The sequence below is a fragment of the Oncorhynchus mykiss genome, chromosome 17, assembly GCF_013265735.2.
Source record: "Oncorhynchus mykiss isolate Arlee chromosome 17, USDA_OmykA_1.1, whole genome shotgun sequence".
Classification (NCBI taxonomy): Eukaryota; Metazoa; Chordata; class Actinopteri; order Salmoniformes; family Salmonidae; genus Oncorhynchus; species Oncorhynchus mykiss.
In genome coordinates this window covers 70,053,330-70,078,955 of record NC_048581.1, presented here as the reverse complement: position 1 = coordinate 70,078,955, position 25,626 = coordinate 70,053,330, and the positions used below count along the sequence as shown (strand labels likewise).

At 41.6% G+C, this 25,626-nt stretch overlaps 1 protein-coding gene across 2 annotated transcripts in view; it reads left to right on the top strand.

The window, feature by feature from the left end:
* Positions 1 to 25,626, top strand: part of fhit (fragile histidine triad diadenosine triphosphatase) — a 301,102-nt gene that overhangs the window by 16,690 nt on the left and 258,786 nt on the right. For both annotated transcript variants that reach the window (XM_021569595.2, XM_021569594.2), the window contains exon 3: positions 1,433 to 1,519. The gene's annotated coding sequence lies outside the window, so the exon portion shown is untranslated. The remainder of the gene's footprint in view (positions 1 to 1,432; positions 1,520 to 25,626) is intronic.

Sequence of the window (25,626 nt, the reverse complement as noted above, 5' to 3'; positions counted from 1 at the left end):
TTGCCCCAATTGAAGTGACTTGCGGAAAAAGGTATTTATCTGGCTCTCCTGTTAACTCGAGAAGTGATCTAACATGATTCATGTTCTACCGCTCTCCCTCCCATCCTCTCTCCTAAACCTTGTTTTCTCCCTGGATGTCCGCCTTCCGTCACTTTTAATCAACCCTTTTAATTACCGTCACTATCAGTTGCCCTGCGCCTCATTGTCACCTCTGGGACATTCTGCCTGCGAAGGTAAAGCAAGGGGAAACTCCTAAGGGAGTCAGGGGCCTGTGCTTGGGTAATAGCAGGCCTTTGCCAGTCCGTCAGCTGTATTGCCAGCTCCCATCTCTCCCTGCCCGCCGGGCAGCTCCAGAGATGTCGTGATAAATTGATGTTCGCTTCAGCTCAACTGTGCACTCTTAAGTAGAGGAGAGACTGAGTGTATTTGGGCTTCTGTTCAATCAACACTTCCCCAATAGAATGAATCTTTTACAAGAAAAAACAAAGTTCAAGCTTGAGCCGTCTCTTTCATTAAAAATGTACGCCGAGTTGAGAGACAGAAAGAGAAATAGGGTCCAGGCTTCCAGGAAAAGGTTACACCATCTAACTAGTTTACAATGAATTTTGTGCATCAATTACATGTCTTTTACTCACAGGTCTTTATTATCTTTGTTTCTTTCCATCCCCTCTCATCAGTGTTCCAGGTCGATATGAGCTATTGTTCTTGTCTCTTATTACGTCTAACTACCCCCTGCCTAGTCATTAACCTTGAAATATCACTGTTTGTTTAACATGTTATCTTTGCATTCCTACACATGTCCTTTCCAACATGCTTAGCTTGTTATCCAATGCCCTTGTGCTTTGATCTGTCATAGAACCTCAACACAATACATTCATCTTGATGCAATTTGAATTATAGAAACACTTAAGGTAGCTGAGACTAAATGTTTAATCTGCCCCACTGCTGAACCAAATCCAATGTTAATTGTTTATGGCATTCATTCGGCATACCACTTGAACATTGTGACATGAGATGTCAAAAAAATAGCTATACGTTACAGTTTTTTGTTTAAAATTGTCATAATGGCAACGTTTCAATTTACTTTGAAACATTGAACATTAAAACTTTATTTAGAGGTATTGCAATCAATGTCAGACACCTTAAGATACATTGACAGCAAAGCATACATTCATGAACCCAAGTCCTATATACCTTATTGAAAATAAGCATTATTATAACAGCATTATTGGTCCATACAGACCAACAATCTCTGTTTTTTTTCTCACATACTGCAGATCTGAATATAGATACTGTATCCCATTCCATGGCCAATGTGTTTACTTTCAGGCATCTTTGAGTTACTGTTTTGAGTGACAGAGGAGTATCATTAGACCTAGGCTGTCTGCAATGAAACTCATCATCTTGTAATCTTCTCCTCCTTGTGTTCCAGCCTCCATCTGTCCTTCTATCCCTCCTTCCATCCCTCCCTTCTCTAATTACCAGACCCTGGGACCGTGAGAAGCAAGCGAGGTTGAAGGTAAGTGTATTTATTGCTTCTCTTTGACAATAAAGTTGGCCTGGATCATTGATTTTCCTCCCCTGCCTTTTTTTCAAGGGATGTAAGCATGTTGATTACAGATAAAGCCAACAGCAACATTTGTGTTGCTACTGTTGTCTTGTTTTCATGTTGCTCACTGTATGTAGAGAACACTGGGCTAGATAAGTTCAGCCAAGAGGTTGTTTGCTCTGCTCAATGTGTCTCTGGTCATCCTCTCTGCCTCAGCTGCCTCCTACGTAGAGTTACACAGCACTTACACAGGAGGGAGAATAATGCTTTATTTTTCTTTATTGAATCACATGTTTTTAACTAAAAAAAAAGTTTCAGTTTGCTTTGAATTACTTTTAGTTGCTGATGTGCATGCTGGTGACAGTGCTGCTTTGCAAAGCCCTGTATCTTAATAGCAGGCTCTAATAGAACATGCTCTCTCTCCCCTCACAGGAAAAAGGGGAGAAATGTTGATGCATATCTGATGTTGGGGATAACAGGGAATGGGAAGTTATTAATGAATAGTGTCATAGGGTGGGTGCTATAGCATGTTAAATCACCATCTGAATGGCATGTATTGGTGGTGCTATATGCCACTCTCTGTGGCCTGTGCTAACTACTGCACAGCTGGTCTTCAATCCCCTGCCTGTCCAGAGGGAGCCATTTCTTAAACTAGCTCTGGTGGATCCAAGCCTAGCTGTGGCGCTGGGGTAGGCCCAGTTAACAGATGTTTGATTTGGACATCTGCCCCTTGCAGCAGTGTATCTTAACCTCCCTCAATGTTTTATTTGCCTAGGCTTGCAAATGAGCACATCTGGCTGTAAGGCTGTTACCCTCAGGACTAAACTACAGATTAAAATGTACTACTTAGTCCATGAGAAACTTTAAGCAAATCGACCATTGTCATTAATGTAGTCAGAGTTATGTGCACAAGATTAGGTCTTGTAGGTTGTGTTTTGCACAGCAGAACTGATTAAAAATGGGCAAAAATAGCCTGTTTTACTAATCACTGATTGCTGTGGTACATTTGGAGGGCTCTCGAAATGTTTACTGCAAGGGCCCTAACTGGGGTAATTATCACTCATTTAGTGCATTTTGAAATCATAATTGGCATAATAATTTTCATGCAGGAATGCCTTTCTGGGAAACATTTAACCATCACTGTAATATTTAGGGGTTTTATAGCCATGAATGACGCTTGCCCAGATTGAAAACCATCACTGCTTGATTCATATAGGCTGCAGTTTATTATTATTATTATTATTAGCAGAATGTGCAGCTTGGGTTAACATAGAGATTTTGATTAAGATATGTTTGCCTATACTGTATGTGTTGGAATGTCTGTAGAAATCTCTTGCCTTTCTCCCATTTAGGAGCTCAAATAATCTTAAAGTGTCATACCTCATACTGACATTTTCTTTACCCAGGGACCACCAATGCTGCCTGACTAATTTTGATTAGTAGATAGTACATCCCCATTTGGAGAGCTGCGCTCTGTCTATTGACGTAAACTTGCATTGAGAAAGATTACATTGTCCAAAGCTATTATTTACCAATGCAATACATATCAGAGACTAAGGCTAAGGATTTGTTATTATACCTCTGTTAGCGTCAGAATGTTAACTGATTATTGGTTGTGTGTGTGTGTTTTGCATCTGTGTTTCCCTGTGTGTGTTGACTGGAATGGACTGCTCCGACCTTTATTATTGAGATGATGGGGATAATCATTTTCCCTCTGCTATGTCTGGGTAATTGCTCATGCCTGGGTGATGGGCCGGACTAATGCAACACCCACATCTGGGAATCGAGGGGGACTTTTACCCACTTGAATAACCTCTTAGACGGCAGCCTGAGTGCACCACAGTTCTGTTTGATCGCTCCAACAGGTCATGTTGACACAACCTGCCATTTATTTATTCCTGGATTGTACTTCAAGTATATGTTTAAGAGCATGTCATGTCATCTCAGTAATAGTAGTAGATGTCCCAAAATCTAAATTAAATGTGTTATTTTTTGTAATTTAGGTAAGGATGAATTGCTCTAACGTAATGCTGCATGGAAACAGGATTCCAAGGCTCATCTATAGATCTACTCAGGCCCCAAGTACAATCTGTAATGAGAGCACTAGACATTCAACACCACTGAGAAATGGCAGCATTCCATGAATGCACCATGTTGGGTGGTTTTGATGTGGCAGAAAGTGTGTTTCGAGGTACTGTAGTACAATGGCCGTAACAGGCATTTGAGAATATGATCAGATTCAAAATCACTTTCCGTTGTGTCATTTATCACTATAGCTTTTTGGAGCGGTAATAGATCATCTATAGACATTATTCCGTGTCATGATACATTCAGGAAAGAGATTAAGAATATCCTTGGGGACAGTCAATGGCTCGTTTTGCTTCACTCAGATGTTATTATTTCAAAGTTAGCTTGGACTCTTAAGATTAGAATGCTTGGCAGCTTTATGGCAGGTAATTCCACACTTATTTCAAATGGATCTCTGAAGGCTTCACTTTTATCTATTTCTTTTCTCCATTAAACCTCCCTTATAATACATTGAAAGCATATCCAAGTCATTATGTAAAACATGAGTATGTCTTAAAGTGTAGTTATTAAAATCACCACTTTTAAGTAAAAGGAGATTAAACTTGGTTCTGATGTCAAATAGGTGGTTTATGCATTAACGGCTGCAGCACTTAAATCACAACTAAAAGCTTTCTCCAACTCCAGCAGAAATTCAGATTTTCTATAGAACTGTCCATCGCCTAGTGAAAACAACATTTTTAACACTCTTCCAGCACATGAAATTAGAGCCGGGGGATTTAGTTTAGGTAGAGGATTTTACCAAAGAGGTTTCAGTATTTGCAGATGAGTGAACGGATAATACTGTATGTACTCAGCAATTTTGTTTTAAACTAAACCATGTGTAACTAGTAGGCTTTTACACGTGAAGTTCAGGGACGCAGACTTTACTTTCAGAGAACACCCATCTGTTCAAAAACAAGCCTACAAGTAGACTCTTTCTGTCATGTACTGTAACCGAGGACACCATCAGATTTCTCTGCTTTCCCACTGTGAGTACAGTTACAGTAATGTCCCTGTTCTCTGCCCAAAATACAATTATTTGTATTGGGAATAATTGTATTGAGAATGTCCAATCTGTGGCCTTTATTTTATTAACTCTATGTCAATAATCCAACAGACAGAGAGGAGGGGACGGGACATTACAGGATAATATGGCCTTGACACAGCCTTCTCACATACACACAAGTCATCTGGAGTGACTCACCAATACTCCAGGAAGAGGAATGTCTGACATGCAACATGAAAGCCAAGTGATACTTTATAAACACAATAACCAACCATTGTTTGCCAGATCTGGGAAATATCAATTATTTTCAGTCAGTTCCCCTAAGCACTATTACTGTGAGCAGAAGGGGTCTGGGAAAAGCACTGTACATAGACAGATTGGTTTTAGAGATAATTGTGTCTGCTGTGAAAGGATGGTGGCTGGTTTTAAGAGTGCCTTGCATTTGGAAAACACTGATTATCACACGAGGGGAAGAGTTTTCAGAGTGTGATGACATTAGAATGGATGGCTCTTCCTGTTCAAGGAAATTAGATGACTGTCAGTAGCTTCCCTGGTGCGTTTCTACCTCAGCTTCATATGGGGCCTTCTGGAGAGCTGAATGGGGTCTGAATATCATTACATAGAAAAAGCTCACGCCGTTTCTGCATTGTATTTTTTAAGGCATTTGATCTGAGGCAAACTTCAACATGACATTTCATATGTCTTACGTGCATGCATATTTTTGCGGATGTGTCACTTTGAAATCTTGCTTGGTTCCACATCATTGACAACATACCTGTATAATTAGTAGTGAAGGCATCAAAACTATTAAATAACACATATGGAATCATGTAGTATCCCAAAAAAGTAGCCGCCTTTTGCCTTGATGACAGCTTTCCACACTCCTGGCATTCTCTCAACCAGCTTCATGAGGAATGCTTTTCCAACATTCTTGAAAGAGTTCCCACTTATGCTGAGCACTTGTTGGCAGCTTTTCCTTCACTCTGCGGTCAAACTCAAACCGAACCATCTCAATTGTGTTGAGGTTAGGTGATTGTGGAGGCCAGTCATCTGATGCAGCACCCCGTCACTCTCCTTCTTGGTCAATTAGCCCCTACATAGCCTGGAGGTGTGTTTTGGGTCATTTTCCTGTTGAAAAACAAATGATAGTCCCACTAAGCGCGAACCAGATGGGATGGCGTATCACTGCAGAATGCTGTGGTAGCCATGCTGGTTAAGTGTGCCTTGAATTCTAAATAAATCACCTACAGTGTCACCAGCAATGCACCATCACACCACCTCCTCCATGCTTCAAGGTGTGGAACCACACATGCAGAGATCATCCGTTCACCTACTCTGCGCCACAAATCTCAAATTTGGACTCATCAGACCAAGGAACAGATTTCCACCAGTCTAATGTCCATGACTTGTGTTTCTAGCCCAAGCAAGTCTCTTCTTATTATTGATGTCCTTTAGTAGTGGTTTCTTTGCAATAATTCGACCATGAAGGCCTGATTCACTCAGTCTCCTCTGAACAGTCGATGTTGAGATGTGTGACTTGAACTCTGTGAAGCATTTATTTGTCTGCAATCTGAGGCGCAGTTAACTCTAATGAATTTACCCTCTACAGCAGAGGTAACTCTGGGTCTTCCTTTCCTGTGGTGGTCCTCATGAGAGCCAGTTTCATCATAGCGCTTGATGGTTTTTGCGACTGCACTTGAAGAATCTTTCAAAGTTCTGGAAATCTTTCCGGATTGACTAATTAACTTTTAACAAGGCACACCTGTTAATTGAAATGCATTCCAAGTGTCTACCTCATGAAGCTGGTTGAGAGAATACCAAGGGTGTGCAAAGCTGTCATCAAGGCAATGGGTGGCTACTTTGAAGAATCTCAAATATATTTTGATTTGTTTAGCACTTTTTTGGTTACTACATGATTCCATATGTGTTATTTCATAGTTTTGATGTCTTCACTATTTACTCCGGAGGTGCTGACCTCGACAACCACTGTTATTATTATTATTTGACCCTGCTGGTCATCTATGAACATTTGAATATCTTGGCCATTGTCACACCCTGACCTTAGAGAGCCTTTTTATTTCTCTATTTGGTTCGGTGGGGTGTGATGTGGGTGGGCATTCTAGTTTTTCTATTTCCTTGTTGGCCGGGTATGGTTCCTAATCAGAGGCAGCTGTCTCGTTGTCTCTGATTGGGGATCATACTTAGGCAGCCTTTTTTCCACCTTTAGTTTGTGGGATCTTTTTTGTGTGTAGTTGCTTTCTGCACTGCAAGTAACTTTACGTTAGTTGTTGTATTTTGTTGTTTTTTCGGTGTCATTTAAATAAAAGTAAAATGTACGCCTACCACGCTGCACCTTGCTCCAATCCATCTCTAAATGATCGTGACAGCCATGTTCTGTTATAATCTCTACCCGGCACAGCCAGAAGGGGACCACCCCTCATAGCCTGGTTCCTCTCTAGGTTTCTTCCTAGGTTCTGGCCTTTTCTAGGGAGTTTTTCCTAGCCACCGTGCTTCTACACCTGCATTGCTTGCTGTTTGGGGTTTTAGTCTGGGTTTCTGTACAGCACTTTGAGATATCAGCTGATATAAGAAGGGCTTTATAAATACATTTGGTTTGATTCACTATTATTCTACAATGTAGAAAATTGTAAAAATAAAGAAAAACCCTTGAATGAGTAGGTGTGTCCAAACTTTTGACTGGTACTGTATGTATGTATGTGAATTCGGCCCTCGGGCCGCCAGTTGGGGTACCCTGCACTAGTGTATAATGTGTTCATTTGTGTGAAACAAACGGAAATACATAAGACACTTGAGAATTCTGTTTATCTTTTTATGATCATAAAAATGTTCTTGCTAAGTGCATTGCACATGCTATGCATGCATGGTTAATTTATAAGGCTGTGCCTCATCAATAAAGGTAGTTGTCCCCCTCCCCCTCCCCCCATCTCCTTTTGTTGCTGGACTCTAGCGTGTTGGCTCATAAACAGAGGGAAGTATCCTCTCTTGACCACAGCTTAAGTGAAATCACTGTCTTCCCTTTCATGAGCGGCCACATTGTTTTCTGCTTTGCCTTTGATGCGGGTGCTCTTTGTGGAGGATGCAAGCGCAGCCCCACCTGTAGAGCTGTCCAGATAAATGGCAAGAGCCAGGAGTGGGCGTGCGTCCTCTCGCCATCTGCGTGTTATCGGTGAGGACACCCCTCTGCTGCGGGGCATTGTCAGTACCATCTCCCTCAAGGAGCTGAGCCAGGCAGACTCCACTGAGCCTCAGGTGCTATTCACACTACTACCAAATATTTTTGTAAGTAAACCAAGATAAACCACAGCCTGTTGTTTCAAATGGGAACAGATTAGTCATAGTGCGCAGAACAAGCAAGTAGGTGGCCAGAGCCAGTCACGAGCTAGTGAGATCCTATTTGCACATTCTAGCAAACATTTGCATATTTCCGTTAGGGAACGCCTACTCTGAAGTGCGCGTGGGCAATAACTAAATACGCCTTTGCACTCCTTCCAAACAATGCATTTTTTTTTTTTTTTACTTTGGCAAAGGCTAAAGTCTGCAAAACTAGTCCACTCTGTTCATAACAGATTCTAGTTTTGTGAACAGAACTTTGAGATCAAATGTTTCATTGAGGAGAAAATTTGCAGAATGTCAGCCAAAATCCATCTCGTTCCATCTTCCCCACTGTCGGCCACTGGGCTACTGTGTTTTGTATTCGGAGGGGATGTAGGCCTATAAACAACATATGGATGGATCACTCACTGTGAGAAGTAGTCTGCACATGATTTGCAGTTAAACAAAGAGAGCATTGTGCATCATTCCATGTCAGCTCATTAGAAGATGGTATGAAACCATACAATCCTATACGCCGCAATTTTGATGTGAGTTTTATATTCATTCACTTTTTCTTTCTCAGTGGCATAGATGGTTTTAGATGTGTAGAATTGTGATAACTGTAACTCAGTTAAAGAGTTGTTCTGGGTGTGTTTTATTGTTCCACTATTGTTATTTGTAGGAGAGGACTATGCAAAGGATAATCAACGAGATGCGTTCTATGGAAAATAATGAACAGATGGAAGCTGTGTTCCACATTGTGCTAGCGGAGTGAAACTCATTTTCCAGAGAACGCAGAGAGCCACGAGTTGAATATCCCTTTTATACAGTGGCTATAATTTAACACATGTGCCACTAGAAATGTGTTCATTGGCAGGTAGAAATTTCTTCAACATCCACTGAAGTAGCTAGCAAGTTTACTAATTAGCTATAATAGTTGCCTTGGTAACTAAACAAACAGACTTGCTAGTTAGCTAAGCAAACTGTTTTGGGCGGAGAGTTGTGTGGTGTTTTGGGAGAGAAGTGAGTTTTTTCCCCTGGATTACATTTGCTCTGCTGCTCATATTTTCTCTATAAACACAGGGCAGCCAACTTTTGAAAGCTTTGAGTGAGGATTTGCTACGTGAATTTCATTGCCCCCTAGCACAACACCTAGACGGGGTAAAATTGGACTACTTTAAAGCTAATTTCCTGCAATTCTACGTATCTTTACATGGCTTAGGCCTATGACCAGGATGGGCATTTTTTAAAGAAAAAAACACAGGTCAGGTGTATTCAGGATGCTTTGAACATTAAATAAACACTCAAAATTCGACAACTTTGTTACTTTGCGATTTTGGGGAATTAATTTTAAAGTATGCAAAAATCTTTAAAACATTTTTTTAGGTGGTTTAACACTTTATTCAGACAGTAATGAAGTGAGATGGAGATGCCGGCAAATGCTAGAAACAGTGGGAGGGTTGGAAGCAGGGATTGATCCCTGTTCTCAGGTGGAAAGTTCTGGAAAGTGCTTTGCACAGGAAATATTAATAGTTGATGGCAGCGGGTCACCAAATCATAGATTTCAATCTCCTTGTCCATAGACTGATTTCAAGGTAAGGACACAACATTTTGTATTTATTAATTTGGGTGAACTATCTCTTTTAAAATAGGTCTGGAAGAAATTCCTGCTTGCTCTCCAGGAGGGTTGGCCACCCCTGGTCTATGTTTACCAAGTGCTGGGTGTTTGAAAATGTTCTTGTTATAACAATTAATTTCTGAAAATCACCAAATCTTCAAGAAAAATCGAATGGACCAATATTCCGGTGGTTTATGCCTACTAGTTATAGATCCTTGACATAGTCTTACTCTACAAAGACAAAATATGATGCGTGTAGTAGTTGTCTAGCATGTGCACAATACTAAAATGTCCAAAATTATGTTTGATTCCTGGAGCATTTAATATCCAACACTTATGTGTATGACATATTCAAAACTGTCCACGAAGGCCTGCAAAAATACATAGCCTCATATAATTAATTTTCAACAACACAAGTAGGCATATGAGATTTCAAATATGTGATTACACTGGCAAAATTGGGAAGAAATGGAATAATAAGTGTGGGGAATAACATTCGTGTTCTTGCTGACAAGCACATTAATTACCATATATTTTAGCCCATTAAGAATGAGAATTGTTCCACTGATCAGACTAAATAAAGTAAATAGATAACAGCTCCAGAAGACAAGATTACATACATCTGCCCCTACACCCTAACCAAATAAATGTTATATTTATTGTATAGAATCAGACTTTGTATAGAATCAAACTTACATTTTTGGGTTCACAATCTATTTGACTAAATCATTTTCATAGTTATAAATCAGCTCACTTTACCAAACTTCCCCGATAAAACATACTATAGGTCTTTCTGCTGCCGTTTCTTTGTCACAACCTTAATGCCAATCACCAAACGAGTGGACTAATGCAAGTGTGGATTAAAGGACATTCTGTCAAAGGGCTGCATTCTGCAATAGTGACAGTAAAAAGTAAAAGAGTAAAAACTACCACATTTTGTTGACATTGTACATAAAACAGCCCTACCATGCTACTCTGTTTACAGTTTTATAAACTCCACAGCGAACGTTCTCGCTCTGCATTCAGCTCCGCTCTTATCTTGAGGGGTGTTTCTTTAAAACATGCATTCAATCCCATTGATCCCTTACATAACTAGACCAATCATATGCTTCAATGTGCCGCAGTTCACAGTGCAGGACAATGATAAAGGTTTTGCTCGTGACGTTAAATTGCAAGCGCAAATGCTCCGATTCCAAAACGATTTGGAGCACAGTTGAAAAGTTGGACGAATTTGAAAAATAAAAACAGTAATTTTCAATGTGGTGTGCCGTGAGAGCGGGAGAAGAGGTCAAATGCATGTGTCTCACGGACAATGCGTGAGAGTTGGCAGCTCTGTAAACAATGGCTCTATTTACTTTTGTTATTACCCTAATATTACCCTATGATAGGAAGGCACTGTGTCCCGGCGCTCAGACTGACTCCGACAGTTGAGCTTGAGGTGAGGAAGACTGTTTCAGGTCTACCAGAGTTAGTCGTATAATTTAACAATATAATGCTTATCTTTATAAAAATATTAAAATTAACGAATTAACCACCTTCTGTATGTTTTTATCTGTATAGCAGACGCAGTATCCATCTGACATAAAGAAATGCATGTCAGTGTTGCAGCATGCCACTGGCATATCTCTGGGGTTAGGCCTAAGCTCCTCTTCCCATACATAGGCTATATATACAGTGCACTCAGAAAGTATTAAGACCCCTTTACCTATTCCACATTTTGTTTGATTACAGTCTTATTCTAAAATGGATGAAATCAAACGTCAATCGACACACAATACTCAATAATGACAAAGCGAAAACAGGTTTTTAGAAATGTTTGCAAACGTATTAAAAATTAAAAACAGATACCTTATTTACAGAAGTATTCAATCAATCAAATTTATTTTATATAGCCCTTCGTACATCAGCTGATATCTCAAAGTGCTGTACAGAAACCCAGCCTAAAACCCCAAACAGCAAGCAATGCAGGTGAAGAAGCACGGTGGCTAGGAAAAACTCCCTAGAAAGGCCAAAACCTAGGAAGAAACCTAGAGAGGAACCAGGCTATGTGGGGTGGCCAGTCCTCTTCTGGCTGTGCCGGGTGGAGATTATAACAAAACATGGTCAAGATGTTCAAATGTTCATAAATGACCAGCATGGTCGAATAATAATAAGGCAGAATAGTTGAAACTGGAGCAGCAGCACAGTCAGGTGGACTGGGGACAGCAAGGAGTCATCATGTCAGGTATTCCTGGGGCATGGTCCTAGGGCTCAGGTCCTCCGAGAGAGAGAAAGAACGAGAGAATTAGAGAGAGCATATGTGGGATGGCCAGTCCTCTTCTGGCTGTGCCGGGTGGAGATTATAACAGAACATGGCCAAGATGTTCAAATGTTCATAAATGATCAGCATGGTCGAATAATAATAAGGCAGAACAGTTGAAACTGGAGCAGCAGCACAGCCAGGTGGACTGGGGACAGCAAGGAGTCATCATGTCAGGTAGTCCTGGGGCATGGTCCTAGGGCTCAGGTCCTCCGAGAGAGAGAAAGAGAGAAGGAGAGAATTAGAGAACGCACACTTAGATTCACACAGGACACTGAATAGGACAGGAGAAGTACTCCAGATATAACAAACTGACCCTAGCCCCCCGACACATAAACTACTGCAGCATAAATACTGGAGGCTGAGACAGGAGGGGTCAGGAGACAGACCCTATTCAGACCCTATGCTATGTGACTCAGAATTGAGCTCAGGTGCATCCTGTTTCCATGGATCATCCTTGAGATGGACTCCAATCAAGTTGTAGAAACATCTGTTGTAAATTCAATTGATTGGACATGATAGCAGCAGGTAAAAGGCTGTCTCTATAAGCCATGAGGTTGAAGGAATTGTCCGTAGAGCTCTGAGACAGGATTGTGTCTAGGTACAGATCTGAGGAAGGGTACCAAAACAATTCTGCAGCATTCAAGACTGTTGGAAAAGCATTCCAGGTGAAGCTGGTTAAGAGAATGCCAAGAGTCTACAAAGCTACCATCAAGGCAAAGGGTGGCTACTTTGAAGAATCTAAAATCAAAAAAAATACATCTGTTACAAAACACCAAAAAGTTGAATGACATTCGGAGATTGTCAAGCCATGCCTTCGATACTGGGTAAGCCTACAACGTAGGGAGGGATGTGTTTTCTGTTTGTCGAGATTGACATAGTCTATTTATTGTGGTGTTGAAAACACAAACATGATATTGAAGTGCACAAAGTCAGTATGCTTTGTTTATTGGCTGTGCGGTACATTGCACTGAAACCTGTTGGTGGAAATTGTGTTGCATATATTTTGTGTAGTTATACAAATATGGCATCAAATTGTTGAAATTAGATTCCCCCCTAGCTGATCATTGTCTTTAGCCAGCTCGTCTGTGGAGGTCAGTGAACCCTCAACCTTCTGGCCCGTAGCCCTGCGTAGCATCGACTGGGCCACAAAAGCATGCTGAAGTGGCAAAGTCTATATCCACGTTTTTAAACACAGTGACGCTACAGTCATTGTTATTTATCGTGGTAAACATTATTTTGAGTTCATCTGAGGGGGAGGGTGTTAAATACATTTTACAGTATAAGGTGAGGTTCATGTGAAAATATTTGTAACTTTGGAAAGAGGAGTACATTTTGTTTTTATGACACCTCGAGTTGGACCAGCCCCTCCAGCCCAGTAAATGTTGATCTGTCCCTAAGAATTAATTATAGCCATTGAATTCTACCGTGCTGATATACCGTGTGATATAGGGAAATAATGTACGCTCTAGAATGCCCTTCAAGGCAATTAGAAATGAGTATTCAACAATGCCATGGTATAATTCTACATTGAGTTCTAGCATCAAATGTCAAGGCTGTCAGTGTTGTCCTTCCTCTTTTGCTAGTCAGGGCCTTAAGGTATGAAGATGAGAAGCACAGTTGGCAGAGGAGCGCAGTTGTAGCTGTCAGACTGACTGCGGTTAAAATAGGACTGGCTTTATGAATACTAAACAACAGCTTTCAGCAGATAACTATACAATGTGTTCCTTGCTCAGCACTAGAGCTCCTCGTTACAGAACAGACGAGGACGTGGCTGTTGTTTCAATGCAACACATTTCAGCAGGGCCTTTTACCATTGTAACTTCCACTCTACAGAATATGTCACTTTTCCTTTAAGGAATACAAGTATTGTTATAAGTTGCACTTAAACAATGTTTAGGCATTAACTGGATGGACTAAAGACATACAGACCCAGTTCTAGTGTTGATGGGTTGAGACAATCCCTCACTATTCTCAAATGTACTGTAGTTATGTTTGGTTGGACTCTTTGTGCACTTGGAACTTCTGTGTTACATTACACGTGTTTTAATTAAACAGTGATGTTTTCCTATGTGAAATAATGGAGTGCACATCTTTACATTTCAGGCCGTATCTGCTAGTCTCTCTTGCACTGTGTGACTCCCATCCACTTTTTTATTTATTTGCTGAACAAATTTGCTTTAAAACTCTGCATTAATGGTCAAATATGGATCCTTTCAGTCTAATATCCAAACTGCTCCTCCCATTAGGGTGAATGGGTAATTATATAAATTGTACAGAGTGGTCCGCTCCACAGATGCAGCTCAGGTCAAATCAATAGGCTTTGTCTGATGGTAATGTGTGCCTTTAGTAACATGACTCAGCCAATGGATTGATTACCACTCAATGTGTATCAGCCTATGGACTGCAGTCAGACAGAATCTTGTTATATTCGGAATGCGCTTTCCCCTACAATTTACACTACAGTAATGTCTGGACAACAATGTAAGCAATGTTATTTTATTAGAAAAAAAGTAACATTCCAGACTTAGTAACTTGAGAGAGAAGGAAAGCAGCGGTGATAGTTGAGCACCACCTTGTCCTCTTCTCAACGGGAAAGGACACAGAGGGCAGACGGGAATGTTCCCCAGGGTCTCCTCCCACAGAGTAGTGGGTTTCACAGGCACACAGTCAAGGCGCTGGGCCTCTCACTTGTAATAGGTTGCATCTATATAATGGATTGCATTTATATAGCCCTTTTCACATGGTCTCAAAGCGCTTTATAGTATATTGTGAGTGGAAAAGTGGCCTCACCAACAATGTGTAACACTCACCCTTAGACCCACGGTGGTTTCCTGCCCTTTCCTCAGATGGAGACTGACATGATTCTCTTAGTGGGAATTCTGATAATAGAAACTCAGATAGAGATAATCACAGAAATTAACATTCAAACATTAAGCTTCCCTTTTGCCTTAGATTGATTTCAGTGCACTGTTTACATTAGACTAAGCATTTCAAATAGGATTCTAAAACACTTAGTTGTCTAGTCCTATAGGGGGAAAGGTGTGATTGACCAGTTGACTTGATCACCACAACAAACCTGTGGAGGACAAGTTCAACATTTATTGCAGACAGGTCGCTAATAAGGTGTAGTTGTGGCTCCGTTGAGGCCCAGTTCCCTACGGCATCACTGTATCACCACACTACACTGTTTTATTACGGTCTGTACAGGCCAGGCTTCACACATTTCATACCACCTCTTCACACACAAAGGAAATGGATCTGAAGAATGCATCACCTTTATGGTTACGTTTTGCTTTCTCTATTTGTAAGACAATGGTTTCATTCTTCATAGAGAAAAAAGTACTGTGATCAAATTACTATTGTGTATAACGTAAACAACCGTATGTTATGGCAGAGGGTGAAGGTTTCCATGCCCCCCCATCAAAACACCCCCGGGCCTTTTAGCAGCATACAGACAGGTCTTATTGAACTGATTTGGTTTATGTCTTTAGTTTCCCTACAGTTCTAACAACCACTGAACTGTTATCCTTCTGATTTTGTGACTTTATTCACATTTTCATGCTTTTCATTCTCAATAAATTCATTATGTGATATTGTCTACAAACAATAATAATGGTTGAGCCATAGAATAGAAGCTCTCTATGAAATCATTGATACGTTCAGTGTTTGTCAAACCAGGGTCCTGGGCATCAATGTTATCCATGAAAGGCTCTGTGTTATCTGAGGCTGTTGTGGTGTAAATGTCATTTTGTTCTAATACTCCATCAAGGTTTTGTCAGCCTTTGTGATAGCAGACCCTTGTACAGGAGGTGACAGTGTAAAGGCAGGTGAATGTGCCTGAGGGTGTATCGTGGTTAAATAGGTGCCAGTGGGCCATCCACAGGGAGGGGTGATGTACTATAAGCTGTCAGTGACATTTTAAAAGCCCCTATACATACACACACACACACACACACAGCATCTCATTACAAAGATGGGTCTGTGTGTTGGACTTGGAGGTGTCTGGGTGAAAGTATTTTGTCTTAGTCTGTCCGCGACAGCTGGACTGTCTGCCTCTGCAAAGTCAGGGAGGGAGCTATACTGAACAAAAATATAAACGCAACATGCAACAATTTCAAAGATTTTACTGAGTTACAGTTCATATAAGGAAATCAGTCAATTCAAATAAATTCATTCGGCCCTAATCAATGGATTTCACACGACTGGGAATACAGAATTGCATCTCTTGGTAACAGATATCTTGAAAAAAAGGTAGGGATCAGAAAACCAGTCCGTATCTGGTGAGACCACCATTCGCATCATACAGCATAGCACATCTCCTTCGCATAGAGTTTATCAGGCTGTTGACTGTGGCCTGTGGAATCTCGTCCGACTCCTCTTCAATGGCTGTGCGAAGTTGCTGGATATTGGAGGGAACTGGAACACATAGTCGTACACGTCGATCCAGAGCATCCCAAACATGCTCAATGGGTGACATGATACAGGCCATTGAAGAACTGGGACATTTCAGGTTTACAGATCCTTGCGACATGGGGCTGTGCATTATCATGCTGAAACATGAGGTGATGGCGGCGGATGAATGGCACACCAATCGGCATCAGGATCTCGTTAAGTTATCTCTGTTCATTTAAATTGCCATTGTGTTCATTGTCCGTAGCTTATGCCTGTCCCTACCATAACCCCATGGGGCACTCTGTTCACAACGTTGACATCAGCAAACCGCTCGCCCACACGATGCCATACACATGGTCTGCGGTTGTGAGGCCGGTTGGACGTACTGACAAATTCTCAAAAACGACGTAGGATGTGGCTTATGGTAGAGAAATTAACATTCAATTCTCTGGCAAGCGCTCTGGTGGACATTCCTACAGTCAGCATGCCAATTGCACTCTCCCTCAAAACTTGACATCTGTGGCATTGTGTTGTGTGACAAAACTGCACATTTTAGAGTGGCCTTTTATTGTCCCCAGCACAAGGTACACCTGTGTTATGATCATGATGTTTAATCAGCTTATTAATGTGCCACACCTGTCGAGTGGATGGATTATCTTGGCAAAGGAGAAATGCTCACTAACAGGGATGTAAACAAATTTGTGCACAAAATCTGAGAGAAATAACCGTTCTGTGTATGGAACATTTCTGTGATATTTTATTTAAACTCATGAAACATTAGACCAAGACTTTACATGTTGGGTTTACATTTTATTTCAATGTAGAAAAAGCAAACACTGAAGAAACATGGTTAGCTTAACACTTTCTGTTAGGCACCCTTTTTGTGAGTTTATAAAGCATTGTAGCTAGGTATATTAATATAGAGTAGTTGTTTGTGTAGTAAACCATGCTTTCGGAAAGTATTCCAACCCCCCCCCCCCCCCCCCCCCCTTAAAATTATTTTAAAATTGATTAAATTAAAAAATATTCCTCATCCAACAACACACAATACCCCATAATGACAAAGCGAAAACAGGTTTTAAACAGAAATACCTTATTAACATAAGTATTCAGACCCTTTGTTATGAGACTCGAAATTGATATCAGGTGCATCCTGTTTCCATTGATCATCCTTGAAATGTTTCTACAACGGGATTGGAGTTTACCTGTAGTAAATTAAATTGATTGGACATGATTTGGATAGGCACACACCTGTTTATACAGTTGGAGTCATTAAAACTAGTTTTTCAACCACTCCACAAATTTCTTGTTAGCAAACTATAGTTTTGGCAAGTCGTTTAGAACATGTACTTTGCATGACACAAGTAATTTTTCCAACAATTGTTTACAGACAGATTATTTCACTTATAATTCACGGTATACAATTCCAGTGGGTCAGAAGCTTGGAAAATTCAATTTGAGTCAATTGGAGGTGTACCTGTGGATGTATTTCAAGGCATACCTTCAAACTCAATGCCTCTTTGCTTGACATCATGGGAAAATCAAAAGAAATCAGCCAAGACCTCAGAAAAAAAATTGTAGACCTCCACAAATCTGGTTCATGCGTGGGAGCAATTTCCAAAAGCCTGAAGGTACCACGTTCATCTGTACAAACAATAGTACCTAAGTATAAACACCATGGGAGCACACAGCCACCATACTGCTCAGGAAGGAGAGGCATTCTGTCTCCTAGAGATGAACATACTTTGGTGGGAAAAGTGCAAATCAATCCCAGAACAGCAGCAAAGGACCTTGTGAAGATGCTGGAGGAAACAGGTACAAAAATATCTATATCCACAGTAAAAATGAGTCCTATATCGACATAACCCGAAAGTCCGCTCAGCGAGGAATAAGCCATTGCTCCAAAACCGCCATGAAAAAGCCAGACTACGGTTTGCAACTGCACATGGGGACAAAGATCATACTTTTTGGAGAAATGTTCTCTGGTCTGATGAAACAAAAATAGAACTGTTTGGCCATAATGACCATGATTATGTTTGGAGGAAAAAGGGGGTAGGCTTGCAAGCCTAGGAACACCATCCCAACCGTGATGCATGGGGGTTGCAGCATCATGTTGTGGGGGTGCTTTGCTGCAGGAGGGAATAGCGCACTTCACAAAATAGATGGCATCATGAGGGAGGAAAATTATGTGGATATATTGAAGCAACATCTCAAGACATCAGTCAGGAAGTAAAAGCCTGGTCGCAAATGGTTCTTCCAAATGGACAATGATCCAAAGTATATTTCCAAAGTTGTGGCAAAATGGCTTAAGGACAACAAAGTTAAAGTATTGAAGTGGCCATCACAAAGCCCTGACCTCAATCCCATAGAAAATGTGTGGGCGGAACTGAAAAAGCGTGTGCGAGCAAGGAGGCCTACAAACCTGACTCAGTTTCACCAGCTCTGTCAGGAGGAATGGGCCAAAATTCACCCAACTTATTGTGGGAAGCTTGTGGAAGTCTACCCAATATGTTTGACCCAAGTTAAACTATTTAAAGGCAATGCTACCAAATACTAATGGAGTGCATGTAAACTTCTGTTCCTTTTGGGAATGTGATGAAAGACATAAAAGTTTAAATAAATCAATTTCACATTCTTAAAATAAAGTGGTGATCCTAACTGACCAAAGACGGGGAATGTTTACTAGGGTTAAATGTCAGGAAATGTGAAAAACTAATTTTAAATATTTTTGGCTAAGGATTTGTATGTAAACCTCCGATTTCAACTGTATAGGTCCCACAGTTGACAGTGCATGTCAGAGCAACACCCAATTATCCGTAGAGCTCCGAGGCAGGATTATGTAAAGGGTACCAAAAATATATATGCAGCATTGAAGGTCCAAAAGAACATAGTGGCCGCCATCATTCTTAAATGGAATGGAAGAAGTTTGGAACCACCAAGACTCTTCCTAGAGCTGGCCGCCTGGCAAAACTGAGCAATTGGGGTAGAAGGGCCTGGGTCAATCTGACAGAGCTCCAGAGTTCCTCTGTGGAGATGGGAGAATCTTCCAGAAGGACAACCATCTCTGCTGCACTCCACCAATAGGCCTTTATAGTACAGTGGCCAGACGGAAACCACTCCTCAGTAAAAGGCACATGAAAGCCTGCTTGGAGTTTCCAAAAGGCACCTAAAGGACTCGCAGACCATGAGAAACAAGATTCTCTGGTCTGTTGAAACCAAGATTGAGGTTTTCGGCCTGAATGCCAAGCGCCACATCTGGAGGAAACCTGGCATCATCCCTATGCATGGTGGTGGCAGCATCATTGCTGTGGGGATGTTTTTCAGTATCAGGGACTGGGACTCTAATCAGGATCGAGGGAAAGATGAACGGAGCAGTACAGAGAGATCATTGATGAAAACCTGCTACAGAGCACTCAGGACCTCCCCTTCCAACAGGACAACGACCCTAAGCACACAGCCAAGACGACGTAGGAGTGGCTTCGGGACAAGTCTCTGAATGTCCTAGCCAGAGCTAGGACTTGAACCCGATCGAACATCTCTGGAGAGAGCTGAAAATAGATGTGCATCGGTTCTCCCCATTCAACCTGACAAAGCTTGAGAGGTTCTGCAGATAAGAATGGGAGAATCTCCCCAAATACAGGTGTGCCAAACTTGTAGCGTCATTCCAAAGAAGGCTTGAGGCTGTAATCGTTGCCAAAGGTGCTTCAGCAAAGTGATATATCAGTATTGTTTTATTTTTATTATTTTGCAAAAATGTCTAAAAACCTGTTTTTGATTTGTCGTTATGGGTTATTGTGTGTAGATTGATGAGGAGGGGAAAACAGTTTAATCCATTTTACAACATAACAAAATGTGGAAAAAGTCAAGGGGTCTGAATGCTTTCCGAATTCACTGTATAAATCTTCTTCGGGATAGGGGGCAGCATTTTCTTTTTGGGATAAATAGCATGCCCAATTTCAACTTCCTGCTACTCATCCCCAGAATATAAGATATGCATATTATTAGTAGATTTGGATAGAAAACACTCTGAAGTTTCTAAAACTGTTTGAATCATGTCTGTGAGTATAACAGAACTGATGTAGCAGGCAAAACCCCAAGGGTTTTCAGATTTTTTTTGAGGTCACTGTCTATTCAATGAGTTTTCACCGAGAAACTAGATTTCTAAGGGACTTGTTTGCAGTTCCTACCGCTTCCACTGGATGTCACCAGTCTTTAGAAATTGGTTGTGGTTATTCCTTTGTGTAATGAAGAAGTACGGCCATCTTGAATGAGAGTCATTTGAAGTGTACTTTTTGAGAGAGGCGCATGACTCAAAGTAGCGTCAGTTTGTTGTCTTCCTGTATTGAACACAGATAGTCCCGTCTTCAATTTGATCGATTACTAACGTTTAAGAATACCTAAAGTTGTATTACAAAAGTAGTTTAAAATGTTTTGGCAAAGTTTACAGATAACTTTTGAGATATTTTGTAGTGACGTTGCGCAAATTGGAAGCTGCGTTTTTCTGGATCAAATGCGCCAAATAAATGGACATTTTGGATATATCGACGGAATTAATCGAACAAAAGGACCATTTGTGATGTTTATGGGACATATTGGAGTGCCAACAAAAGAAGCTTGTCAAAGGTAAGACATGATTTATATTTTATTTCTGCGTTTTGTGTTGCGCCTGCAGGGTAGAAATATTCTACTCTCTTTGTTTACTGTTGTGCTATCATCAGGTAAAGCCTTTTTGAAATCTGACATATCAGCTGGATTCACAACGAGTGTAGCTTTAATTTGGTATCTTACATGTGTGATTTAATGAAAGTTTGATTTTTATAGTATTTTTTTTTACATTTGGCGCTCTGCATTTCCCTGGCTATTGGTCAAGTGGGACGCGACTGTCCCGCCTATCCTAGAGAGGATAAGGAACCATTATATACTATAAATGCTTGTAGCATGTTTTTATAGTTCACCGTGAGGTGATAGGCAGTAGTCCTATGATAGGCTCTGCAAGCGTGTTAGTGCATTATAAACAAGAGGCTCATAGAACGGTTACTGGAATATGCTTTTTATTTGATTAACTTTTTATGCTCTCAAACATACAAGTTCATTGATTCACTACTGAGGGTCATGACAAAACCAATACAGGAACATGTGTATTGTATCTGTGTCTGTTCCCTTTAGGGTGTCAATATGGCATTTCATACACGTCAGATCGACAGGCTCGTATTAATCTAGACTCTACTTCCACATTCCTATTTCATATAATCCTTTCAGGCATATAGTTGGACTGAAAGTAGCCCTATGGGTAATGCCACAACAAAATTATGTGGTTAGTTTTCTAAAGGTATGAATAGGCTTTTATTGTGCAACATAATGCTCTCTTGCCTAGTATATCAGAGAACAGGACAAGTATCATAGATTGAATGTGAGCATGTTCACCAAGGTCACTGTGTCCATAAAAAGGTTGTTTCAGAGATGCAATCTGCAGCAAACAACATGCATAGGTTGGTTAGTGACCCGTTTAATTGTCTAATGCTCAGGCTTCATAAACCATGTCTGTCAAGCCTCTTGTTTACTGTCTGACTAGCAATGACATTTCATCTATTTTAACCAGGTCAATTTCGATACTTTTAGTAGTAAGAAGGTATGTGTTAGCGACAGCAGCACCATGTTCTATGAACAGAAATTCTGTTTGTATTGCGTTTGCATGTATAGCATTCAAGACACAATAAACCATGGATGAAATACACTTTGCATGCATTATAAACAGGGGCGCAACTTTGGTTGGTTTTAGAAGTGGGGGGACAAAAAGTTTTGTATATATATTTTTTTAAATCTAATTGGATAAATACTCCAAACAGCCTACTCGACCGCTCGGAGGCGTCCGCATGGTCATAAATCACACTATTGCCTCGTTTGGTATCACATTCCAATGATAAAACTAGGGGGGACAAAAATTCAATTTCAGAATGTGGGGAGGGACATGTCAGCCCTGTCCCCAGTGAAAGTTGCACCCGTGATTATAAATACAGGTAGATACCAACACTTTTTAAATTAACTATTTAATGTTGGACTAAGCAGGCCGTCCTTTGCTTTGTGAGTTTCCCTGCCCATCAGTATTTAGGCTATTCATAGCCCTAATCAGCCAAATGGATGTGGAGTGGCTCTCTGGCTACCTGGATAATGACCTGTAATGCACTGTACAACTCATCTATTTAGTCACCCTGCCTCACACACACCAACTAGATGTATCTGAATCCAGCTGAATACATGCCACTGTTTTACATTCCCCATTGTGTGCATTATCAAGGTTTGCAAGAAAATGAAAAGCATATAAATATAAACAGATTAAAATAAATGGATGAACATGAAGTAAACCCGATGAAGGCGTTGACATTTTTAAAAGGGAATGTATTTATTTAACCGTTTCAACATCTCTCAGACCTATGATTACTTCAGGGAAAGATGGGTGATGCATGGTCAATTTATTAGAACAAGTCCATGGAGAGAGCTCTGTTCTGTGTTTTTGGGGTCCATACCAGACTGGGCCAGCAGAGGGAAGAGCTCAGCTCAAGGTTGATTGACGTGCCTCTCATCTCCCTGTCACTGCAGCTTCTCTCACACACAGTCACTCCACACTGTCACAGCCCAGCTTACTTTCAGCCATAGCTCATGTGTGAGTGAGTCACGCTTATACAAACACACTTCCGTTGGTATACATGCATGCCTTTTGAGTCACCACACATTCTGTGTGTCTGAACAGGCTCTTGGACTATGAGTAAAATGTTATAGTCGTCTTGTAACATTCATACTGGCACATTCCTGTCTGTAACATTGGATTTTCCTTCACTTTCAAAGCCCCATTATCCAGGCGAACTATACATCTCTGGATCATTAGAATGTTAGTTTTGTTATTACTCTTTAAAACTTTTGCACAGGATTTTTGATGCTCAATGGAAACATAGTTTTGGATACACCTACTCATTCCAGGGTGTTTCTTTATTTTTTGTATTTTCTACATTTGTAGAATAATAGTGAAGACATCAAAACTATGAAATAACACATATTGAATCATGTAGTAACCAAAAAAGTGTTAATCGAATCAAAATATATTTTATATTGGAGATTATTCCAATTAGCCACCCTTTGCCTTGATGACAGCTTTGCACACTCTTTGCATTCTCTCAACCAGCTTCATGAGGTCACCTGAAATGCTTTTCCAACAGTCTTGAAGTAGTTCCCACCTATGCTGATCACTTGTTGGCTGCTTTTCCTTCACTCCCCGGTCCAACTCATCCCAAACCATCTCAATTGGGTTGAGGTTGGGTGATTGTGGAGGCCAGGTCATCTAATGCAGCACTCCATCCCTCTCCTTCTTGGTCAAATAGAACTTACACAGCCTGGAGGTGTGTTTTGTGTCATTGTCCTGTTGAAAACAAATGGGATGATGTATCCCTGCAGAATACTGGGGTAGCCATGCTCGTTAAGTGTGCCTTGAATTCTAAATAAATCACAAAAGGTGTGTCAAGTTTTGACTGGTACTGTGTGTGTGTGTGTGTGTGTGTGTGTGTGTGTGTGTGTGTGTGTGTGTGTGTGTGTGTGTGTGTGTGTGTGTGTGTGTGTGTGTGTGTGTGTGTGTGTGTGTGTGTGTGTGTGTGTGTGTGTGTGTGTGTGTGTGTGTGTGTATATATATGTATATATATGTATGTATGTATGTATGTAGGTATGTATGTATGTATGTATGTATGTATGTATGTATGTATGTATGTATGTATGTATGTATGTATGTATGTATGTCACAACTTCCGGTGAAGTTTGTCCCTCTCCTTGTTCGGGAGGGGTTTGGCTGTCGATCCTCTTTTCATTTTCCATTGGTTTTGTCTTTGGTTTGGTTCCAATTCCATCAATTACATGTTGTGCATGTAACCCTCTGTTTCTCCTCATGTCCTTGTTGGTGACTGTTCTTTGTAAGTGTTTGTGCACGTTTGTCCTGGCGTGCGTAGGGTTATGTACCCATGTTGTTATTGTTATGTTTCCTGGTGTTTTTGTTGTTTTGTTTAATAAACTGCGCCGTTGGAAACACAGTTTTCTCTCCTGCATCTGACTTCTCTGCCTCAGGTACGCACCACTACAGAATCACCGACCAAACTATGGAGTCAGCAGGAGCAGGTACCCTGGTTATAGGGGTGGAGGAGCGCTGCCCCAGGAGTACGACGGAGAGGCTATAAACTGCCAGGGGTTCCTGCTTCAACTGGAGATATACCTGGCCACCGTTCACCTGGTTCCATCGGGTCATGGGATGGTGTCTGCCCTCGTCTCGTGCCTCACTGGGAAAGCCCTGGAGTGGGGCAATGCTGTGTGGAGAGAGGGAGATGCGGCGTTGGACCAGTTTGAGGAGTCCACGCCGTTTCTGGGCAGTCTTCGACCACCAGCCCGAGGGTGGAGCGGCGGGTGAGCACCTCTTCCATCTGAGGCAGGAGACGAGGAGCATCCATAGGGATGGAGCGACAGGGCCCTGATCGACCATTACCGCTGCAGTCTGCTAGAGGACGTCCGTCGGGAGTTAGCCTGCAGAGACACCACCCTCACGTTCGACCAGCTGGTGGACTTGTCCATCCGGCTGGACAACCTGCTGGCGACCCACGGACGTTCTGATTGGGGTCTGGTGGTTCCATCCTCCCGCACCTCCTGTCCGATAGCCATGGAGCTGGGAGGGGCGGTGCGCAGGGAGACCGGAGCGGGTTCCAGCTCGTGCACCATCTGTGGCCGAAGAGGTCACACTGCAGGTCGGTGCCGGGTTGGTTCCTCTGGGCATCAGGGCAGCAGGCAGTGCGCTCTGGCGTCACCCCAGGTGAGCCGGCACCATTCTCACCCAGAGCCCTCTGTTGCACATATGTTTTGTGTTTGTCACTTTCCCTGAGTTTTCCCCGCATTCCCAGCATAAGGCGCTCGTCGATTCAGGCGCGGCTGAGAATTTTATTGATAGAGCTTTAGCCCATAGTTTAGGGATCCCCATCGTTCCCGTGGATGTGCCCTTCCCCGTTCACGCCTTAGATAGTCGACCATTAGGGTCAGGGTGGATTAGGGAGGTCACCGCTCCTTTGGGCATGGTGACGCAGGGGGGTCATACGGAGAGAATTAGTCTCTTCCTTATTGACTCTCCTGCGTTTCCCGTAGTGCTGGGCCTACCCTGGTTAGCTTGTCATAACTCCACTGTTTCTTGGCCACAGAGGGCTCTCACGGGGTGGTCGCGAGAGTGCTCAGGTAGGTGTTTAGGGGTTTCCGTTGGTGCTACTACGGTGGAGAGTCCAGACCAGGTCTCCACCGTGCGCATTCCCCCTGAATATGCCGATTTGGCTCTCACCTTCTCCAAT